This window comes from Megalops cyprinoides, chromosome 14 (genome assembly GCF_013368585.1).
Source record: "Megalops cyprinoides isolate fMegCyp1 chromosome 14, fMegCyp1.pri, whole genome shotgun sequence".
Classification (NCBI taxonomy): domain Eukaryota; kingdom Metazoa; phylum Chordata; class Actinopteri; order Elopiformes; family Megalopidae; genus Megalops; species Megalops cyprinoides.
The window spans coordinates 193076-213153 of NC_050596.1; the positions used below are offsets into that span (position 1 = coordinate 193076).

General features: G+C 43.4%; 1 pseudogene; it reads left to right on the forward strand.

Annotated features, from left to right (window-relative positions):
* Positions 1-16384: 16384 nt before the first annotated feature.
* Positions 16385-19107, forward strand: LOC118789155 (annotated as a pseudogene).
* Positions 19108-20078: the final 971 nt, after the last annotated feature.

Genomic DNA, 20078 nt, shown 5'->3' on the forward strand with positions numbered 1-20078 from the left:
ATGCTCAAGGCATCCCTTGTACTTTTCCATATTTTATGTACAGTGTGAATGCCCGTTGTATGGACCAAATTGTAGTGCTACTTGGCATATAAAGAAGTGAATTAAGAATGAACCAAGAAACAAAAAAGAACTCTAAATTCATGATAATCTGCTTTATACAGTGATAATCTGCTTTCGGCAGTGTTAATTCAACACCAATAGAGTTAAATTCAACAGTTTGAAAGTGTTTATATTGGTCCACACTACATAGAGTTAAAATTACACTTTTGAAAGTGTTAAATACTTTACACTATGACAGAATTGCAGCAGCTCTCTCAAGTCGAAATTTAACACTAGTCAACACAGGCCAGTGTTCAGTTTACACAACACTAGTGTGTAGTGTCAAAAGTTAATACCACCAGTGTATTTTTTAACACTAAATAGAGTTGCTGCCATATTAACACTATACAGGATGTAACATTTAATTCAATATTTAACTCTTGTAGTTGATTTGTATTTTAAAAACACTGTAGGGAGTCAATTATATAATAATATAATATATATAATAATATATATAATCCCCAACCCCACTCCCACACACACTACAATATTATTCCACAACTATAAAAAAGACACCAAAACAAAGACGTTTGTAGTTCAAGTGAAATTGTATTTTGAACAAGCACACCACATATAACACAGCATTGGCTTTACAATAGCATGCTGTCCTAACGGTGGACAGCCAGTGATCAATAGCACAGGTCACACAATATGGCAATGTGGCACTATATATGTTTTTTCTTCCATCTCATTAGAAAACTGTTTGTCATAGGGTCTGTAATAAATCAACTCATCAATAGAAATAACAGAAAATGAATCAGTTCTCTCCTCGACACACGTGCAGCTATGTTGTGTTAATGTTGTGTCTTGATTTTGTAAGAGTAGAAGCAACGACAAACTTCGGGAATTTACCCAGAATGCAACATTTTGTGATATCACAAGCACAGCCGTTTTTCTACCGCTCTGATAACAAGGGGAACCTAAACTCAGATCATTAGCAAAGAAGCTAACTAGCCAGCCGGTCCGTGTGCCCAACGGGATAACCATCACGAGTTAAGGTATCTTTCGACTAGAGTTTGGTTATAAGTTGAAAAGCAGTAAATTACAGCTGGCTAGACACGGGAATGGGCAACAATATGCTTCTAACTGGAATAATTGAAATCACTTCTGAAAATATTAACGAACATTTGAAAATGGGATAATTTTAATGGAAGTGAATGGCGCCATTTCACTGTGTTCCCCTACGAATAGGCTCCTATCGTGAAATAGGCTCCTATCGTGAAATTTAATTTTTAGGTGCAAGCCTACTTTAACTACTTTAAACCCTCATACAAAACGTGCTTGATCTGTTAACATCTATACTATATTCACCCAACATTAGAAATTAAAAATGTGTTTTTTAATCATAAAAATTGCTAGATTTTTGCGTTTGCTTAATACAAAACTCTGATGCTTCTTTGTTTTTGCACGAATTCTCAACGCTGTTTTCCTTCATATTTTAACAGAAATTTTGGCTGGACACAAAACACAGGTGGCGGAGAACGGGTCTCCTTGGGTGGGCCTTACCCATTCATAAAAGTTTTCTCTTTTTTGTCAGTCAGTCTTCTTGCTTTGTGCACTGGGGCACAGTCATGTTGGAATAGAAAAGGGCCTTCCCCAAACTGTTGCCACAAAGTTGGAAGCATAGCATTGTCCAAAATGTCTTGGTATGCTGAAGCATTAAAGTTGCCCTTCACTGGAGATAAGGGGCCTAGCCCAAACCCTGAAAAACAGGTGTGGCCAAATACTTTTGTCCATATAGTGTAGTTTGGATCATTGTCATGCTGAAATGACCATTTTCTGCCCGTTTTTAGCCTCTTTGCAGAGAGAAGAAGGTTTTTGGCCAAAAAGTCCAGGTATGTGTTACAGTCCTTATCCATTAGCAAGGGCTCACAATCAGAGCCGGCCCTGACCAATTTGGTGCCCTAGGCAAGATTTTAGCTGGTGCCCCTTGCATCGCAGCCAATTCCACCACCACAGTTAATTGTGATTGTAAACTATTCTTTCTGGTCAGATCATGACAAACACTTGCCAAACAGCATTCACAAATCTGAGGTAGAACATTCAAAACAATTACAATGATAAAATCTTTTTTCAGCATCAAAATATGCATGAGTAAAATTAAGTAAAATCCTTTTTCAGTCCTTTTTCCTCAACAAAATAAATATCTTAATAGAGAAATTAAGTGCTGCAGAGTGATACAACACATATGTAAGATGGCTCAGACTGCAAAGTTTAAAAGTGTTTTACACACATCTAAGATGGCTGAGACTGCAAAGTTTAAAAGTGTTTTAAAGGATAATGTCAATAAATAAAACAATAAATAGACATAGAAATCTTAATTCTGGTCAGCATGCCAAACCCTTTGTACAGACGGGTTGAAACATTTTGTGTTTTGTTTCAGTGTTTCAGTGTTTTGTTTCAGTGTTTTAGCTGACAATGTAAACAAAATAACTAGACAAAAGAAAAATCTCATCTATCGTCAGTATCTTCTGTACAAGTTTTAAGAAAGCAAAGCCATTACCCTACAAGTGACGGGCAAGATATGGCAGCCACTTATCATTACAAGGCACCTCTGGGTCAGTGTGGAGTGCACCGCTCTCCATCAGATCACATTTTCCAATTAAATGACTGCATCACTTAAGACTACCTTTAAACCCTTATTTTAAACACATTTTTGTGATCAATATTCTATTATAATTTTTGCCTTTACAATGTACTTGCATTAATATGCATATGGGAGCAAAAAAAGCAGAAAAAAGGTCATGAGACCCCAGATGAGCTGATCTATATAAAACTGTCAGAGCTATCAGAATTGTTAAGAGAACATAGCACATAAAATAAAGAAAAGGATTGCATATTTGTTTTAAAAATAATAACAATAACATAAATAAACAAAAGGTAAATACAACTAATTTTTCCCTCATCTCACATTGTTATTATTCCTGCAGCACCATACCCCCAGCATTTCACCGCATCTGAAAGCATCTTGTGTAAGACCAAGGTTATTACACTTATTAATGAGAAAACCATAAATGATGGACACCATGCAAGCTCTCTGGATGTTAATCCACTGAATCATGGGATGGGATATTAGGGGTTTGTCCCAAGGAACTCCGTAAGCTTTGAGTGAAGATCTGAGTTGCGGATATAGGAACCATGAAAATCCAGATAGGTTATACTGATGTTTTAGATCTTGGAATGCCCGTAGTCCTTTATCATCACACACGTCTTCCAGAGTGTTGACGCCCTTGTTTCACCACAGTGGGTAAACGTACGGTTTCATGTCTTTTAGATACAGTTTTTTACGATTGCTTACACACTAAAATTAAAACTTTCCCACAATTAGCAAAACCTTACACTCAAGGAGCAAAACACTACACAGTGATTTGCAAAACACTAAACACACTTGTATACACTTGACACAGAAATTTATCATGATGTCATTTCCTTGCAATTTCAAAGCAAAGGCTTTCAAATGAACACACCCATGAACCAATTGGTTAAACACAGCCACCAGGTGTGCACACACACAGGTGCTTAATTGTAGACACACCAATCAGGCTTAAGCACTATAAAAAGGCAACAGGTAAGTTCCCCTGTCTTCAACAAAAATGGACGGTGTCAGAGGAAGAGGGAGAGTGCGGATGAGAGGGGGAATCCGGAGAGAACAAGGTGGAGGAAGAGGCCGAGGTAGAGGTCAAGGTAGAGGAAGAGGAAGAGGTAGAGGGAGCGGAAGACCTGGAGGAGGGGTAGGACGTGCACAAAGAAGACAACCAAATCTGTCGAATGAAATTCGTGCTACACTTGTGGACCATGTAATAAACCACGGACTAACACTGAGGGAGGCTGGACTGAGAGTACAGCCTAACCTAAGCAGGTACACGGTGGCATCAATAGTTCAGACATTTCATCAAGAGCACAGGTGAGAAACTTATCTTCTGTCAACAGAAAATCCATAGCTTACTGCATGTACTATATCAACAGTTTTGGTATCTATTCCTGTATCATTTTACAGTAAGCTACATGTATTTTGTTTGGGCTACATAGGATTGAACATCCAGAACACCAAGGAGGGAGGGGCCCCATATTCACACAGGAGCAAAAGAGAGATCAGAAACCTCATTTTGGCCAATAATGCAATCAGACTTAGAGAAATTCAAACCCATATTGTCAATGATCACACAATTTTCAATAATGTCCAACAGGTCTTTCTGTCAACAATAGCCCGTATCCTTAAAAAACATCAAGTTTTGTAAGTTTTGTTCACTGACTGTAGTATTGTGTACTGCACACATAACCTTTTTACTGTACATGTAATTTTACTGTATAGCAGACCTACAGTATATTGATCTACACACTGTGATCTTTTGCTGTATTTCAGAGAGTTTTGCAAATGGATGCGGAGGAAGTCCCGCATGAGTTTATATACATTGATGAGGCTGGATTTAACCTGACAACAGTGAGAAGGGGAAGAAACATCATTGGCCACAGGGCTATTGTCAATGTACCAGAGCAACGTGGGGGTAACATTACCCTTTGCTGCCATTACACAGAATGGGGTCCTCCACCGCCATTCCAACTTGGGTCCTTACAACACTGACCTCATTCTTACATTTTTAGACAGATTACACAATATTATCACAGCAGCAAACCAAAGGGACCAGATGCAATACGTTGTCGTCTGGGACAATGTATCTTTCCATCATTCTGCTCTGGTACAAAACTGGTGTCATCAACACCCACAATTTACAGTTCAATACCTTCCACCATACCCCTCCTTCCTAAACCCCTTTGAGTTCTTCTCAGCATGGCAGTGGAAGGTTTATGATCTCCGGCCCTATTTCCAGATGCCCCTCATTCAAGCTATGGAGGAAGCATGTGATCAAATTGATGCAGCATCAATACAAGGGTGGATTCATCACTCCAGAAGATTCTTCCCACGTTGCCTTGCAAATGAAAATATAGCCTGTGTTGTTGATGAGGCCCTGTGGCCAGATCCAGCTAGGCGGAGAGATGATGTTTAGTTTTCTTTTTTTTTCAGTACTGAATGGATACGTAATTTATGTTACAGTACTACTGTAAGCTTACAGTACAATGGTATGTTCAGTAATACTGTATAAAAACTGGAAAATGTTTTATGAATGTTTTGTTGAAATGTTCAGTATTGACTGACTTGAGTATATGAAATAAATATTTTCATTAGTCTGCACAATTGGTGTCATGTAGTGTTAGTGAATTTATTTTTTCACTTTCTCTGTGTAAATGCAAAGTGTTTTAGGTTGAGCACAGGAGTGTTTAACTGATTCAAACCGAATCAGACCATATAATGAATGTGTTTTGAAAAACCGGGCCCTGTTTTCAAAATTGTGCTTAAGCAATTGAAAAAAACTGTAAGATGCTTTTTCTAAACTCTTAACACAGCAACACACCTACATTACACAATTAGCCAAATAGTTAATTTTCTGCTCAAAACCACATTTTGTTCATTAAATGCCCACTCTACATTTCAAAATGCAAAAAAACTTTCTCTGCATACACTGACTCTACCAAAACACGGTAAACCCGACTCAATGTCAAATCATTCTTTCAAAACACTAGCACATGTTTTCTATCCAAGAGGAACATATAGTCAATCATAGCACAATGACTTTCAAAATACTAACGGTTGATGGCATTATAAAAATTGCATTACTTTTCATGTTTTAGTTCTACCTGCTTACAATAGACAATATGAAATCCATTGTTTTTTATAATTCAGTTTCCCTTTACTGTAAACCACTCTACATTTTTTGGTTGAGTGTTGAATGTGTGCATTTTTGGCAACATACTATCTAAAAGTGAATGAGTCATCTTTATAGAATGTACAGTGGAAAAAAACAGTATGTGAAGGAATTGCTGCAGTAAAAGCTTTATTAGCAACATGAAACTGCTGCCAATATACATGGCCTTTGGTTACAAATGTGTAAAAATAAAATACACAAATACAGTAAAAAGGCACAGAAGGGAAAAAAAAACAAAAATGCACAGTCCTGTTCTAATATATCTGATCTTCAGCATTTGGCTTTTAGCCAAAGCGACTTGCAAGTGAGGTACAATACAACACAAGCGAAAAACCATACAGAGTCAATGTAGCGGAGCTGAAGTGATTAGCTCGTGTGAGTCCTGCGTAAAGCCTTAGGTAGCGGGTAGCAGGTAGCCGAGTGGTTGCAGCGGCTACGTCACTCCCCCTGAGACCTGGTTAAGTAGCGTTGTCGCCGACAGGCGAACGGCAATTTGCCTTTAGCTCAACTGGCAACGACGCTGGCTTTAAGGGGTTGGCAGCGAGCAGTAAGAACCTCGGTTCGAAACTCGCTCACTCGCCAACCCACGTAACATCACATTAAAAAAAAAAACACAACGCAAGATACCACCCGTTACATTGGTGCCGTGACCCGGATCACTGGCTAAAGCACAGCTTGGCCGCCAGTGGTCGCTGAGGAGTCAGAGGAGGTCAAAGGGGGGTGAGTGTAGCGGAGCTGAAGTGATTAGCTCGTGTGAGTCCTGCGTAAAGCCTTAGGTAGCGGGTAGCAGGTAGCCGAGTGGTTGCAGCGGCTACGTCACTCCCCCTGAGACCTGGTTAAGTAGCGTTGTCGCCGACAGGCTAACGGCAATTTGCCTTTAGCTCAACTGGCAACGACGCTGGCTTTAAGGGGTTGGCAGCGAGCAGTAAGAACCTCGGTTCGAAACTCGCTCACTCGCCAACCCACGTAACATCACATTAAAAAAAAAAAACACAACGCAAGAGACCACCCGTTACATTGGTGCCGTGACCCGGATCACTGGCTAAAGCACAGCTTGGCCGCCAGTGGTCGCTGAGGAGTCAGAGGAGGTCAAAGGGGGGTGAGTGTAGCGGAGCTGAAGTGATTAGCTCGTGTGAGTCCTGCGTAAAGCCTTAGGTAGCGGGTAGCAGGTAGCCGAGTGGTTGCAGCGGCTACGTCACTCCCCCTGAGACCTGGTTAAGTAGCGTTGTCGCCGACAGGCTAACGGCAATTTGCCTTTAGCTCAACTGGCAACGACGCTGGCTTTAAGGGGTTGGCAGCGAGCAGTAAGAACCTCGGTTCGAAACTCGCTCACTCGCCAACCCACGTAACATCATATTAAAAAAAAAAAACACAACGCAAGATACCACCCGTTACATCAACAATATTAGAAGTACTGCATGACAAAGTTCCAAAGGTTGGCCAGGCGAGGTACCAACTAGCAGGTAAGGCTAGCGAGTGAGTTAAGCCATTACAACCAAACCATTACTACCAAACCTTTACGATTAAACCATTGTAATTGTAAGTGTGAGCTTTAGTCCTATTATTGTTCAGAGCTATTTTAAACATTTTATGTGCAGTTATATTAATGATAAGTAGCTATTCCTTTAGAAGCTGCCTGTATCTCTTAATGGCTGTTGGTGTTACACTGCATATGCCTCTGATTAGTATCGTGTTGTTCATCTTTTTGCATAAGGAAATGTTTTGGAATTTATATGTACAACAATGGTTACATTTCTCCCCTTTTCCTATAGAACCACTGTGTGAGCCACTGGAATTAAGCAAGAGTGGTTATCCTTGTTGTGTATTTTGAAGGGGATTGAAAATAAATATTTGATTGGACATCGAATTGTGTTCTTACCGGACCTTCTGTGAATCTTTTACACCGGACAATACTAGCAAGCTTCGTCAACAATTTACAATTCTCAACATAGAGTATACATCTGTAAAAAAGTTGGAAGAAATATGTGAATGCAACATGATTGGGTCCTGTGGGTCATTTTGTTAAAACTTGATGTGTTATCAATTGCCAGACTATGCCACTAAAAGACTTGCACCCTGAAGAATCTAATACAACCCAACCAAACAAATAACAGGCTTAATGGGCTTAAAGGGTCTCCCCAGTACACAGGTGAGTTCTGTAATAAATGACAGGTGTATATTCATGTTGGATGGGCCATTTTATTGATAAATCTTAAAGGAAAAGCTTAGAAAGTGTATGTAGTGGTAAAAAGTCACTTTATTTGAATACGCAATCAGTACATCCTCCAAAAAAACAGGACTAAAAACAAGTGTAATAGAATGTAATGGGGTACTGGCTGTCAACAAAGGAACAGATGAATACAACTGGAGTACATCTACCATATGCATATGTTTACCTGGTGTTACATGCAGTGCACTGTGCGTTTGTGGGGTCTTGTTTTCCTTCCTCTCTCCTCTCTCACTACTCTCCTGACACAAGTATCCGGCAGCGAAGCAAAGCTGTCAATCTCCATCTGGCCTGGCATTGCGTCCTGCCTCCTTATTCCAGCCTGGCCAACCAGAGACGGAGCGCCCCAATTTAAAGATGCTGGATTCTTAGAGTGGGATCTCGCTCACCCATACCCCTGGCCGCCATTATGCTCCTGGGACGTAACAGCTGAGAGGCTGACTCACCCAATTCACACATGTCTGTGCTCCCAGTGCCTAGAATCACACACAGCTCCACACACACACACACACACACACACACACACACACACACACAGAGCAAACAGTGATCAAAGTTATAACTGTTATAACTGTTACATGTGTATCCACCTCATGCAGTAAATGAAGGAAGGGGAACCACCATCCAGTAACCACTCCACAGGTGCAGCTGCACTAGCTCCTGCTGGCAAGAGAAACAAGAATTGGTGGATATCTCCAATGAGCAATTGTTATAAAGACAAGCCAGTACCCACGAAAGCAGTAGATCTGAACAGGGAGGGGCTTGAGCCAGACGATCTGCTCTATAGCTTAAGGGCTAGTTGAGATTGCCCAACCCAGTGCATTGAGTAGGCCCTGATACATACAACAGAATACAGAAAATAATGAAAGTCAAAAGCAAAGTGAATGAACACAAATCAAACAAAAACAAAGAGCAAAATGACATAGTAAAACAAGGCAAGACAGGCAGAACAAAATGGCAAAACAAGTGAAATCAAATCGGGTTGCACAAGGCAAAACAGCAGCAAACTTTTGCAAATACAAACACAATCACAGTTACAACCAACGCAGTTACAATGAGTTACAATGTTTTAAACCAAAGCAACTTAGAATTAGTGCATCAATCAGGTTTAGCTGACTTCCTCTGGAGATGACTAGTGCTTGAACTAGGAGCTGGGTTGCTTGTTGGGTAAGGAAAGGGCGGACCCTCCTGATGTTGTAGAGGGAGAAGGAACGGGTGACCGCCGCGATGTGGCTTGAGAAGGTTAGCTGGTCGTTCAGGGTCACACCCAGGTTTTTGGCTGACCTGGAGGGGGTCACCACAGAACCCTCAATGGTGATCAGAGCATCGATCGTTGGGGAGTTCTTTACTGGAAAAAAGAGATGCTCAGTCTTCTCCAGATTGAGTTTGAGGTGGTTGGCGGACATCCAGGAGACAATGTCGGCTAGGCAGGCTGGACCTAAGAGTCAGAAGGGGAGAAAGAGAAGAACAACTGTGTGTCATCTGTGTAGCAGTGGTAGGAAAGACCGTGGGCAGAGATAACCTGTCCAAGTGATTTAGTGTAAAGGCAGAAAAGGAGTGGGCCAAGTACGGAACCTTGTGGGACCCTGGTCTGGAAAGGGTGGGAGCAGGAGACTGATTCCCTCCAAGATACCTGATAGGAACGGTCAGACAGCTAGGATTCAAACCATGTGAGCACAGATCCTGAGATGCCCATCCCAGCAAAGGATGAGAGAAGAATCTGGTGGTTCACAGTGCAGAACGCTGCAGAGAGGTCAAGTAGTATGAGGACAGAGCTGAGTGACTTCGTTCTGGCCAAGTGAAGTGCTTCTGTGACTGCGCAGAGGGCAGTCTCAGTGGAGTGGCTGGCTTTGAATCCCAACTGGTTGAATCCCCCGACATTTGTATCAGTGTCACACTGATAAAAAGAACACTTTCCTACAGGGATACGAAGAGGGTAATAGCTAACACCAGGGTCTAAATGCTGCTGTAGATGTATTACTAAAACCAGGTACCCGGGAGTGTGTAGCCCCATTACCTGAACTCAGCACTGACACTGGGAGATAAGGGTTCGAATGTCTCCCCACTGTTGACCGTGTAGTCCTGTGTAAGGGCTCTGAGCTAGTGGTGGGTGCAGCCTGGCTGCTAGTAGAAGACACATCCTGGCCAGCGAGTTGTCCACTGTTGTTGGTAGGGGATGGCAATATAGATGTGGGCAGTGAAGGCGAAGAGGGCCTGGCCTGGTATTGCTGAGTAGGGAGAGATGCCAAGACTCCTGGGACTGGGTCATCATCCTCTTCATCATAGATGACACCTCTTAGTGATACCGGTGGCTCGTCTTCCATGGGGTTGGGGTGAAGGCGTAGGCGTGGTAGAGCAGGCTTTATCATGGTCCAGTGAACCTGGTGTACCTTCTCCAGGTCATGCACTGGTGCCACTGAATAAACTGCACCACCAGAACTGAACTTGTATTGGACCTACTCGCTACCTGCTCGCTGGTTTGCACTTCCTGCTGCTCGCTTCCCGAATGTTAGACACAAGACGCTGATCGGCTAAGACCCAGCCAGGACCCAAACTCGGAGTGTTTGCGAATTCCAACACCTTCATAAAGTAAAGACTATAAACGTAAGTAGCTAGCTAGCTAACTGGCCTCTCGCAGCTCCGTTTCTCCTATCCTTAGTTCCTCTCCCTTTCATTGTCTCCCCTGCTCAGTGTGCAACATTTAGTTACTCCTTCTCTGCCAGTACTGCTAACTTTATTTGTGCTTTAAGTGTGAGCTAAACACTAGATTAACAGAGAAGGTAGCAGAGTTAGCAGCACACATTCGCACCTTATATGAAATTAAAGCCAGTGAAAAGTTTATCGAGTCTTTTTCGGTACCAGATGCGTCAGTTAGCCTTTCCCCTAGCTCAACCCCAGCAGAGCCTTCGCAGCAAGGCGAGTGGGTTATGGTTTGGGACAACAGACGTAAACGTAAGCCCCCGGTGCACCACTACTCAAATGGTGTCTCGCCACAGGAAAAGTACCAAAGCGTCACGTAATTACCATGTTTTTAACTGACCTTGAACGAGATCCAGTTGTCTCCTTCTCGCCATTTTGTATCGCGAAAATGTTGCAGTATTCAAAGAATAAAACAGTAATAGACATATCAGTACTAAGCATGCTAACTATGCCACAAACTTGTCTTTGCGGGAAAGAGAAGAAAAAGCCCTGAAATTGTCTTCCAACCTAATTGCCACGCAGAATATTTTTACAAAGCAGTCTACAGTCCAAGAATCAGCAAAAAAGTTAGCTACATGCTGTCACACAAAATCGCAAAACACAGCAAGCCATTTTCAGATGGTGAGTTCTTAGAAGACTGTATGGTAGAGGCGGCTGGCATACTGTGCCCTGACAAGAAAAGTCAGTTTGAAAACGTGAGTCTGTCGCGTTGCACAGTTACTCAGCGTGTGGAAGTCATTGCTGAAGAGTTGACTGCTGAATTGTCAAAAAGGGCATCCGATTGGATTGTTTTATGAAAGTAAATCTTTTTATTGTAACCGCAGAGTACACCAGATTGACATAAAGCTGTAAAAAATGTCAGGCCTTTGAGAAGGCTGGTAAATAGGGTACTGTAAAGTAATCTGTCATGTATATCAAATTCATGTCATTTAACATAACAGCACTATGCATTTCATGTTTCATTTCAATCATCCAATGTGTGGCCCTCGGCTTACTTTATCAAAGTAAGTATGACCTTCTGGAAAAAAATTTGCCCACCCCTGAACTAAGCTAACAATTAAATCAGTCTGCAAGATTGTAAAGCAAATGCCGGAGTCAGTAATTTTCTCTGGCCCCATCCCCATGCAGCATGGTGATGAGATCTACAGAAGATTGACGTCACTTAATTGTTGGTTGTCTGAGTGGTGCCCCTCTGACAGCGTGGGTTTTATAGACAATTGGCACAAATTTTGGGGGAGGCCTGGTCTTTTAAAAAGAGATGGCATCCACCCCTCGAGGGTGCAGCTATCATCTCTAGAAACCTGAATCATACTCTGAATTCCTCTAAACCTTGACTTATCGGGGCCAAGGCCACGTAGCAGACTTTTCTACACAGATGTCTGTTTTTTCCTTGAACCACCACTTAAACTCAGTCCCAGAAAGACAGTGTCTGTTCCCCGACTTTCGGTCCCAAACTTCTTAAAACATCTAGTAGGGGCATTTGTGTTGATAATCTGATAAAAATTAAATCTGACAAACCTGAAAGTAATATTTGCAGACAAATGGTCCTTAATATTAGGTTAATAAATATTAGGTTGTTACAACCTAAAGCTACGTTAGTAAACGAATTGATTACTGATCACCAATTTGATATCGTATGCCTGACTGAAACTTGGCTTAAACCTAATGACTTTATTTCTCATAATGAATCAATTCCTCCCAGTTACAGTAATCAGCAGGTCCCTCGACCTACTGGCAGAGGTGGCGGTGTTGCTGCTGTACACAGCTCCTAATTCTGCGCCACTTTTAAACCTGACTGTAACTTTCATTCATTTGAAGTGTTAGTACTTAGCTTTGCACATCCTGACAAGACTGCATTTCAGCTATTTACCCTTGTAATAGTTTACAGGCTACCTGGTCCTTATAATGTTTTCTTATCGAAATTTGCCAACTTTTTATCCGACCTAGTTGTCAATACAGAAAAGGCTGTGATAGTAGGTGATTTTAATGTGCATATGGATAATGAACATGACTCATTCAGAACAGCATTTTTGTTTATCACCGAATCTATTGGACTCTATCAAGCTGTGGATAAACCCACACATTACTGTAACCATAATCTAGATTTGGTCCTCACATATGGAGCAGATATTAACCAGGTAGAAATTATGCCACACAATCCCGTTTTATGATGTAGGAAGCTCAAAGGCATTAGCTGTGAAAGAAGAAAATGTGCGCCTAGAAGAAAATTTGGGCTCTGAGTATGTGCAGCACATTAGCGGTAAACTGAAAGAGATGAGATAGTGGTCTGATAAAACGGGATTGTGTGGGTTATCCACAGCTTGATAGTCCAATACATTTGGTGATAGACAAAAATGCTATTCTAGCTTCTCTCCATTGGCTACCCATTAAATACCGGATTGATTTTAAAAAACTTCTACTCACATTCAAGGCTTTAAATGGGCCTGCCCCTCACTATCTTAAGGACCTTCTTCACCCACACCTTCCACAAAGACCCCTTTGTTCCCAAAATGCCGGGCTTCTCATCGTTCCAAGAGTGGGCAAAACTACTATAGGTGGTAGAGCTTTTTCCTATCGAGCCCCTCTCCTGTGGAACAGCTTACCCACTGAGGTTCGAGGAGTGGACTCTCTCTCGACCTTTAAATCTAGGCTCAAAACATATCTATACAGGAAATCCTTCAGCTAAGGGACATGGCCTGGTGCTGGCATGGATCATAGAGTCTCTGGTGGACTAAGTGGTCATTGCTGTCATTTTATCATGGCATGGACTGTGTTGACTGTCTTAGGGTCACCGTCATGATTATGCTGGTCCCTTGCCTCCCGTTCCCTAGTATGCTGCCATAATGTTAGTCTGCCGGAGTTTTTCCCTTGTTGCACACTGGCATCTTTTTCCCTGCCCCTCCTCTCCTGCCTCTCTGCTGTTCTTATTGCCCACTAATCAATGTTTTTCAGTTTTGTTTTGCTCACCCAGCTCCGGGCTCCTGCCTGGAGCTACAACTCAAGCATCACTTCAGGACCCCCAGCTCAGCCCTTCATGTACCAAGAACTGGACCCTTGAGGACTACATTCCATGCATATTCTGCTGTATAACTTTTAAGATTTAATATTTACAGGACTTATTATGTTTTACGCTCCGTGTATTGCTGTGTCTTACTACCTACATGCAGTTGGCTAGCTAATTACATACTGCAATTCATTTTCAGTCTGGTAGTAGGTAATTTAGCTAGTCAGATAGCTATTAATGAGTTGAGTACGCTTGCCATTTTAGATAATGTTAGCTAACCAACTAGTCTGAGCTTGATTGCCATTCATCAGCAGTTAGTTAGCTGACAAGCTATTCTACAGTTTAGAATGATATGTGATAAGCATCAGGCCTAAAAAACATCAACACCCATGTTATTCTTTCAGGTGCAAAGCTCACTCAAACGAATCAATTGCTTATTAGATTTATTCTAGCCATGGCAGCATTAACCATTGTAAATTATTCCAAGAAGAAAACTGAAAAAAGCACAGTAAACCAACAAGCCTAAATAACCACAATGAATCAGCAACAAAGCAGATTGCAGCCCACAACAGGATTTTCAAGATCATCCTCAAATCAAATTATAGAAGACTACGCTGATTGGCTGAACAAAAAGGGTTGCTGTATGAAAGTAAGTAAAATCAGAGGGGTATATATCTCAGCTCTGATCGAAGGGAGAGAGCTGAGTGTTCAGACTTGTACCCTTTACCCCACCCACATTACTGATTTTCTCAATATCAATACCATTGCCATATTCCTTATTCCAGTACAGCTAAATGTGTTTTAACAGTGTAAGGCATCCAGGACCCCCTCTTTCTAGCTCAAATGCCCCTTAGCCAACATTTGCCTCAGTGCCCCCCAGATAGCCACAAATGTCCCCTAAGAGGTGGTACCTTCCCCACTGAGAAAGTCTAATCGAAATAGTTTTTTAAAGTGAATTAAGAAGCTAACAACTTTAATTGTGATATTTTTTAATATTGATGTTTCAGGGAACTGTGGACTAATTACTTACATGCAGATCAGTTGTGATGGTAGTGCATATCTCTGGAATGTCATGTGCCCATTCCAAAACAGTTCCCAGAACAGAATAGAGGTAATAGCCAAGTCCTATAATGACTGCAGATATTAACCCGTACATAACAATAGTGATAAATACCAACAGACCTCTCTTCACCTCAAGGCTTGTCATCTTCCAACCAGTGCGTTTCACGTGTCTTCCTGTAATGAGGCGGGACACAAGCCTCGTCTGTAGTTTCCATTAAGTCCATCATTGTGTGTGTTATGTAGACATTATCATGTTTCAGGTCTGTCAGATACCCAATCAGATACCTCACTGAATTTCCCAGTAAGAGGAGGATGAAAGCCACTGCTATGACTTTTTTTTGTTACGATTGAGATGGTCTTTGGATTTGATTTTGACCTTGAGCTTTTCAGAAACTTTGTTCTGTTGCTGTATCATTGCAGCAACATTACCACTTTCCTGAAGTGTAAGTATCGACTTTGTGAGAAATCCATTTTTTTAGCTTTCTCAACAGTATTCTTCATGTCTGACAGCACTGAGGTCACAACCATTGTGGAGTTCAGGATCCCCTCGGTGGTCACCTGGTTGAAACATTTTATCATATCAACCACAGAGGAAACGTTATTGGCCATGTTCGGGATGCATTGGGTTGTCAAAATTGTCAGCGCTATGGAGATGGGGATCTTGCGGCCCTGCTTGGTGCCCAGCAAGGGTAAGATGATGATGAAAGCGCAACGGATTGGATGAAGGAGGAAGAAAGGACAAGGGTAATCTAATGGTTTAATGCACTCGTTAACCTTACCTGCTAGTTTGCACCTTGCCTGGCCAACCTTTGGAACTTGGTCTTGCAGTACTTCTAATATTGTTGACTGCGTATGCTTTTTTGCTTGTGTTGTACTGTACTTCACTTGTAAGTCGCTTTGGATAAAAGAGTCTGCCAAATGAATAAATGTAAATGTAATGTGTATGTGTAATGTGTGAGGTTACATCACTGATGATGTGTCTAGGTTACACCATAAGGTGTGTGTGTGTAAAACTAGCTCAGTCTGGCAAAACCAGTGACCTCTGGGAACAGACCAGATGACTACCATGAAGACAGTAGTGACAGCTGGAGAGACAGCAAACGGGGCAGTGAGGGTTAGCTTCCCAATCTGCAGCTCACTAGAGGGAGCACCCACAGACAAGCTACGGAAAGCCTCAATGAAGTATACCCCCAGGGGTGCCCGAGAGGGGGGGAGAATGAGCACTCCAGCAGGACGGATATACCGGTAATGACCCAAGCTCATGGATATACAACTATGAGCGCAGTCTGTAGATGTGGCAAAGTCTGCAAAAACCTGCATGGCTGGATCCACAAGGCCAAAATGAAGTGATTGTCGGGGAAGGAAGTGGTGCAGCGCATAGGCCCAGTACCTGGTGAGGCGCAGGAGGAGCCCGGCCTGGAGTCAACCCACAGCGCCCAGACCCTCCACGCCCCACAGGGCCTTACCCGTGTCAGGCATTCAGAACATTGTCAGGTTAAGTGGCCTGCCACCAACATGAAGAAGGAGTGGTGCCAGTTCGATGAGGATGTAGACCAGATCCTCGAATTGACATCCAGAGGTGACGCTGACCAGAAGTTACAGTTAATGAGCTCTGTGATCATAAGTATTGCTGCCGAGAGGTTCGCCGTGAAGGAGCAGTGCTCTACAAACGGTTCAGGGGGGCCAAATCGACGAGAGCTGAAGATCAGCCAGTTGCGGAGGGAGCTCCGTGCGTTAAGGCGACAGTACAAGCAGGCAAGGGAGGAGGATAGGGCTGGCCTGGTAGAGCTCCGTAACATCGTCAGGAGTAAACTTACAACCCTCCGTCGGGCAGAGTGGCATAGAAGAAGGGGCAAGGAGAAAGCCCGGAAGCGAGCTTCCTTCATTGCAAATCCCTTTGGATTCACCAAGAGGATCCTTGGGCAGAAGCGCAGCGGGCGACTTGCCTGTACTCAGGAGGAGGTTGATACGTACCTCAGTGCCACCTACAGTGACATCGCAAGAGAGGAGGACCTTGGTCCGTGCAGCACTCTGATAACCCCGTCAGAACCAACTGTGCAATTCAACCTCAAGGAGCCAAGTGTGAGGGAGGTGGAGGAGGTTGTCAAAGCAGCTAGGATCAGCTCAGCACCAGGTCCAAGTGGACTGCCTTATGTCGTCTACAAGAGGTGCCCCAGACTTATGCACCGCCTATGGAAGATTATCAAAGTGATCTGGAGGAGAGGAAGGGTGGCTCAGCAGTGGAGGTTTGAAGACATCTGGATCCCTAAGGAGGAGAACTCAAGCACCATTGAGCAGTTCAGAAACATCTCACTCCTTAGTGTTGAGGAGAAGATATTCTTCAGTAACGTTGCCCGACACATGACGGAGTTCCTCCTGGGGAATTCATACATCGACGCTGCAGTACAGAAGGGTGGCATTCCAAAGGTGCCAGGGTGTTTTGAGCACACAGAAATAGTCACCCAACTGATCCGAGAGGCCCAGGAAGGCAAAGGTGACCTGGCAGTATTGTGGCTTGACCTTGCCAATGCCTATGGATCAATCCCACACAAGCTAGTGGAGACCATACTCGTCCGACACCATGTTCCAGGTAAGATCAGGGATCTCATTCTGGACTATTACAGCTGCTTCAGTTTGAGAATCACCTCTGGAACACCGTGAAATCAGCAGAGGTGGAATGCAGAGGCCCTCTCACCAAGTCAGGTGTGTGACAACCACCCATCAGGGCGTTTATGGATGACCTGTCAGTGACCACAACATCATTGCCAGGCTGCAGATGGATTCTCCAAGGTCTCGAGCGTCTCATTAAATGGGCTCGGATGGACTTCAAGCCAACTAAGTCCCGATCCCTAGTCCTGAGGAAGGGGAAGGGCAATTTTTCCCTAGGAGGAGTCCTAATTCAATCAATCATGGAAAAACCAGTTAAGAGCCTGGGAAAAGTCTTCAATAGCACATTGAGGGGGACCTGGACCTGAGCCTGGATGTACCAGCACAGCATTCTGCCACGACTTCTCTGGCCACTCCTGGTTCACGAAGTCCCACTGACCGTGGTTGAAGGCTTTGAGAGGAAGATCAGCCACTTTCTGCGCAGATGGTTGGGCCTCAGTAGCATCGCCTTATACGGGAGTAAGAACAAAGACTCCCCTTCAGCAGCCTGTCGGAAGAGTCAGACATCAAAGTCTCCTCGGCAGGCATAGAGGTGAGGACAGGCAGGAAGTGGAGGGCCCAGGAGGCAGTTGACCAGGCTGTAGCACAATTGCAGCATAACGAGCTGGTGGGTGCAGTTGCAGTGGGACGGGCAGGTCTTGGCAGCATCCCAAGACCCCAATACCACAAAGTCCAGGGTAAGGCAAGACGCCATCTGGTCCAGGAAGAAATCCGAGCAGGGGTAGAGGAGTCCCGTATCAGCAGGATGGTTGGGATGCGACAGCAAGGGGCGTGGACTCGGTGAGAGCAGGCAATGGTCCGCAACATCTCGTGGTCGGAGCTATGGAAAGCCGAACCACAGCGGATCAAATTCCTTATCTAGTCAGTCTACGACATCCTCCCAAGCCCATCCAACCTCTTCACCTGGGGCCTGGCAGAAACACCGGCATGTCCACTATGCCAGAAAAGAGTATCCCTGGAACACATCCTGAGCTGTTGTCCTAAAGCCCTGGGAGAGGGACGCTACTGTTGGCGGCATGACCAGGTGCTGAGGGTTATTGCGGAGGTCATCAGCACAGGGATCTTACTCAGCAGGCAGCAAGCACTAGCAAAGTGTCAAGGCAGGAGAGAAGCCACAGCAGAGCACAAATCCACCAAGGGGGATTCTGTCATCAGCCCAGGACTGGCAGCTGAAGGTCGACCTGGGGAAGCAGCTCAGATTCCCAGACACTATAGCCATGACAACACTCAGGCCTGACATGGTTCTTGTGTCAGAGTCATCAAGGCAGGTGGTTTTGCTGGAAGAGGGCCAAATATCTTGCTGGTTTTGCCCTGGGAAGACCGGATGGGAGAGGCGTTCGAGAGGAAGAGGGCCAAATATGAAGCGATTGCAGACGAATGTCGAAGCAGGGGTTGGAAGACCCGTTGTTTCCCCATTGAGGTCAGCTGCCAAGGACTTGCTGGCTATTCGCTCTGCAGGGCTCTCAAGCTGTTGGGGATTAGAGGACATCAAGAGAGCCATCAGGAACATCACTGGTGCTGCAGAGAAGGCATCAAGATGGCTGTGGATCAAAAGGGGTGATCCGTGGACTAGGCAAGCTACCTAGACTGATCACCCCTGGCTGGGTCGCCTGGGCGAGGTTGTATGATGTATGAAAGACCCGCAACACCTGATGACCCCAGGTTACATCACTGATGATGTGTCTTAGGTTGCACCATAAGGTGTGTGTGTGTAAAACTGTATCAGTGATGGTATAGATCTGTTTAGAGTTATATTCACACTTGCATTAATTGTCATCTTGAGTTCTTTTTTTGTTTGTCACCCAACTATTTTTGTGAGTGTGAGTTTTACTACTTCTGGCTGATCTCATCCCAAAAGCCACTTGTGTGAGAGAAATCCTTCTAAACACAGCAAAATGACTGTTTTTCCAAGTGCATGTTTCCCAGTTTACAGCAGTAAATTGGGTATGAACTGGAGGATAGGCACTGATGCCGTTCAAGCATCTCGTAGGCACCCATATGGAAAAGTTTTGTTAAAAACACGTGATCCTTATCTGTTCCAACAGAATATTGTATGGGCCGTATATGGTGCGAAAACCACATATACAAATTGCATAATATCAATGTATTTTGCAATCATATATGTCATATATGTCTTACATACAACTAAAGCCTTATAGATTTTCATCATAAGGAAAAACATAGGGAAATAATACTACTTTGATATGAATGTCCACCTAAGACATGTGTGTAAAATATGAACATGGTGGAGCTTACCAATCAATATAAGGCTGTACTTTTTCATTTTCATTTGCCCTTGTCCTAAGCGGATCCCTAAGCCTATAGTCATCATAATCATATACTGTATATTCATACACTTTCAACCTCAGATGAAACACGACATTCAGAACCACACACACAAGCACCTATTTTAATTGCAAAATTATTTATTAGAGTGTATTCTACAAGTTAGAGTTGCAAATTTCACATATCACTATAGTTTTCCATTCAAATCCCACATATGATCACCAGATTTCATTTTCATTTATGACAATTTCTGTAAACTCTATCACAGTAC